Source organism: Mus caroli, chromosome 4 (genome assembly GCF_900094665.2).
Source record: "Mus caroli chromosome 4, CAROLI_EIJ_v1.1, whole genome shotgun sequence".
Lineage (NCBI taxonomy): Eukaryota > Metazoa > Chordata > Mammalia > Rodentia > Muridae > Mus > Mus caroli.
In genome coordinates this window covers 13512696-13516987 of record NC_034573.1, presented here as the reverse complement: position 1 = coordinate 13516987, position 4292 = coordinate 13512696, and the positions used below count along the sequence as shown (strand labels likewise).

At 38.3% G+C, this 4292-nt stretch overlaps 1 protein-coding gene across 2 annotated transcripts in view; it reads right to left on the bottom strand.

Annotated features, from left to right (window-relative positions):
* Mmp16 (matrix metallopeptidase 16) overlaps nt 1-4292 on the bottom strand; it is a 251243-nt gene that overhangs the window by 122782 nt on the left and 124169 nt on the right. The gene's annotated exons all lie outside the window — the stretch shown is intronic.

Sequence of the window (4292 nt, the reverse complement as noted above, 5' to 3'; positions counted from 1 at the left end):
AGTACCCCGGAGCTCTTGACTCTAGCTGCATATGTATCAGACGATGGCCTAGTCGGCCATCACTGGAAAGAGAGGCCCATTGGACTTGCAAACCTTATATGCCTCAGTACAGGGGAATGCCAAGGCCAAAAAGTGGGAATGGGTGGGTAGGGGAGTGGGGGGAGGGTATGGGGGACTTTTAGGATAGCATTGGAAATGTAATTGAGGAAAATACATAATAAAAAAATATTAAAAAAAAAAGAAAAAAGTATTCTCAATTGCAAAAGTGCCTCATACTATTAAGCTGCCAGGAAGCCTGTAAGGCATGTCCTTAATCAGCAATTCCCAAGGGAGCACCTTGTCCCTTGTTGTTGGTCCTGTGTTCTGTAAGAAAGCAGACTGAAGGTACCATGAGAATGCAAGCCAGGATGCATCATTCCTCTATAGCTTCTGCATTAGCTCCTGCCTCCAGGTTCAGATTTGGGTTCCTGTTTTTTGCTTCCCTCAATGTAGTGTCATTAAGGATATGTAAGCCAAATAAAGCTCTTCATCCACAAGTTGCTGTTGTTCATGGAGTTTCATCTCAGTCATAACAATCCTAACTAAGACATGCTATCCAAACAGTTATAATTCCAAATACTGACATGGCTAAATGTTGAAGAGACTTTAGGCAACATAGTTTTCAACTAGCACTAATGACTATTTCAAATAGAACAACCAGCCACTTGGCACTTTAATACAGAGCTCACCCCCATTTTAATACACAGTAAACAATTATTCTCCTTGGTACTTATCCAAATTATCTAGAAATTTATATGGACATAAAACTAACACAAAAGTGTTTATAAAACCATATTCTAGAGAAATGGAGAAAAAACTGAGATGCTTCAATTGGCAAATAAATAAACTGTGGCATCTTTACAATGAGCTATTATTTAGCCATAAAAATAAATGATTTATCAATGCAAAAAAAGGTATGTAAAAAATCTTAGGTAGCCCTCAACAGTCATTTGATAGGTATCACTTGTGATTTTAGATCATCAGATTTTGCAAATGAGGTACACTAAAGAAAATATTCATGGAACCAAAAACTGCGCTGGACAGGATTCACTGGTGGAAAATGGGTGTGACAGTGAATTTTAATAATATTTAAGATGGTCATAATTTTTAATTATTTTGTAATTGCATAGAATTAATTAGGCTTTCTGAATAGAAATGTGTAAAGTAAAATGACAGTATATTTAATTTTACAAAATCTTATATTTTCTAATGTTTGTTACATTTATAAACACCTTTTATGTCACCTTATAAGAAAATGAATTGCTATCAATCAATCTTTTATAAAGTGGACAAGTTATTTTCAAGCAGTCTCTCATTTTCACACTATGTACTACTTGATAAAAAACTTCACTATAGAAAGAAGGCTCATTTGACAGCAGGCATTAATATTGCCCTCACTGGGATGTAAACAGTATTTCATATTCATTTCTTTGAATAAAGTTTAACTTTCTTTTGAAAATGCAAATAGTATAATTAGTATGAAATGTTTCTGAAGATGAATGGATAACCCCACAAAAATTTAAATTACTGTGAATACTAGCTTCGTAGGAAAAAACAAGTTTATTTTTTAACTCATCTGAATAGCAGTTCACATAATTTTCGTAAAACAACTATCTAGTGTCATTCTACCTGGGAGGATAATATGAGGCTATAAGGTAAATAAACACAAATAACTTATACTAGATAAATAAAGAAAAGCAAAACAAATTAAAGTTATCTTTTAACATCTCATTAAGGCATTTTTATGAAAATAGCAAGTATTATAAAATTCCTCTTCTAATCACACACTTTGATTGAGGTATTTCTGGCATACCCTCTTCCTGAAGTACCTTCCATTTCTATCCATTGCCTTAATAATTTCTTTCAAATCTCCTTATAGGTCTCGGCTATAAGAATCATTTCTTTAACAATACTCTCTGGTTTTCTAGAATGTCTTAGACAATCCTGACTTACTTGTTTGTGTGTGTATGTGTGTGTGTGTGTGTGATTACCATCCTATTTACATAGTTATCACATTTATATAGTTGTTTAACCTCTACACTGCTATGTATTTCCTAATAACAGGGTCCTAAATTTTATTTGTTATTATCTCACAGAGCTGAGAACTCTTTTTGTTCATACCACAACTCTATAGGACGTAGTACTTCAGTTTGTAAATAAGTAGTCATAATATATCCCAATAAAGTAACTATCCTCCTAGGTGGGACATCATTTTGCATCATTGAAGATAGCACAGAAGGATATCGACTTCAATAAATAACAAAAAATAAAATAAAATAAAATAAAATAAAAAACGAAGATAAAGTGGTTATAGTGCTTACCACAGTTACTAACTGTGATGGTTTGTATATTCTTGGGCCATGGAGTGGCACCATTTGGAGGAGTGGCCTTGTTGGAATAGGTGTGACCCGGTTGGAGTAGGTGTGTCACTATGGGTGTGGGCATAAGATCCTCACCCTAGTTGCCTGGAAGTCAGTCTTCCACTAGCAGCCTTTGGGTGAAGACATAGAACTCTCAGCTCCTCCTGCACCATGCCTGTCTGGATGCTGCCATGCTCACACCTTGATGGTAATGGACTGAACCTCTGAATCTGTAAGCCAGTCCCAATTAAATATTGGTTTTTATAAGTCTCGCTTTGGTCATGGTGTCTGTTCACAGAAGTAAAACCCTAACTAAGACAGAAGTTGATACCAGGGACTGGGGTATTGCTGTGATAGGCCTGACCATACTTTTATTTGAAAGAATGTGGATTTTGGGACTTTGGATTTAGAAAGCAGTGCAGTGCTTTAAATGGGGCTTAATGGGTCATCCTAGTAGGAATATGGAAAAATTTGTTGCTGGGAGTAATTTGAGCTGTGTTGACCTGGCCCAAGAGATTTCAAAGGAGAAGAATTTCAGAATGTGGCATAAAGACTGTTTTTGTGGTATTTTGATGAAGAATGTGACTACTTTTTGCCCTTGCCTGAAAAGTCTGCCTGAGGCTAAGGTGAAGAGACTCAGATTAATTGCACTGACAAAGGAAGTTTCAAAAAAGCTCAGCAGAGACTTTATTCTCTGGTTAAGTCTTATGAAGNGAAGTTTGAACAAGCATAGCAAGCTTAGAAAGGAAAAATATAAAATAAATGGTTCGAGTATTACAGGGGTACCAGGAAGTGAAAAGGAGCAAAATCCTGTGTTCTAGGAGATAACAGATTAAGGGAGTGGGACCTTGGGGCAAGATCCTACCCAGCTAAATTTAGATCCAGGCATGGTGGTATACAGCTTTAATCCCAGGAGACAAGCATGCTGACCTCTGCATTCAAGGTCAATCTACTGAGCAAGACCCAGGATAGCCAAGCTTAGGCAGTGAAGGACTTGGAAAACAGAAATCCAGTGACAATGTAATAGTACAAGCAGGTCATTTTCTACTTCTGAAAGCAGCAGAACTTGGCAGCTTCAGCCATGTGGTTCTGGCTATAGAGTTAAGAAAGAAAGGAACTACTGGGATAATTTATGCTGGTTAGCTGGAGCTAAGCAATTAGTAGTGATTATGAAGAGACCAGCATCACTGAGGTGAAATCTTCTGGGAAGTGTTTTCTGGGAACACAAAGAAGCTGTGTCCCAGAGATAGCCAAGGTTGTACCTCTTATTGCAGCTGGACTTATCAATGTGTAAGAATCACCCAGGTGGTACTGGTTTTGAAGGCATGAAGGGGTTATGAAGAACAGCTGAGGCTTGGCACTGTGAGAGGTCATGGAAGGCAACTGGAGAAGGTATAGTCTCAGCTGTAGTTGATGGCCCAGGACTGAAGGGGTCATGCAAAGGATTTGAAGCTTGGCACCATGACTAGAGCCTATGAGAGGCTATTGGTGAACCCTAGTTGGAGTGGAACACCCCGGTGTATTGGAGATGTCAGTACCATGGGATGATCACCAAGAACAGAAGCCATCGTGGAGTGGATCAACCTGAGCTTAGAGTACTATAGATGGCAGAGCTGGAGAAGTGATGCCAGCCCTTAGGACGAGCCCAAAAGATCAAGTGGAATCCCAGACACTGAAACAAGAAGCTGTAACATTGAAATTGCCTTGGAGACTCAAAGATGTTAAAGATGACAGAGCTATGGGATATGTGCTGAGGAAAGCTGCTAACAGGGAGTGGAACCAGCCCAGGAGAAAGCAGTTTGTTGCAGTCAACAAAGATGAAAAAGGAGTGGAGATCTGAAGACCACTTTGACATCAGCCATGGAGATGCAGAGTTTGGAATTTGCCCAGCTG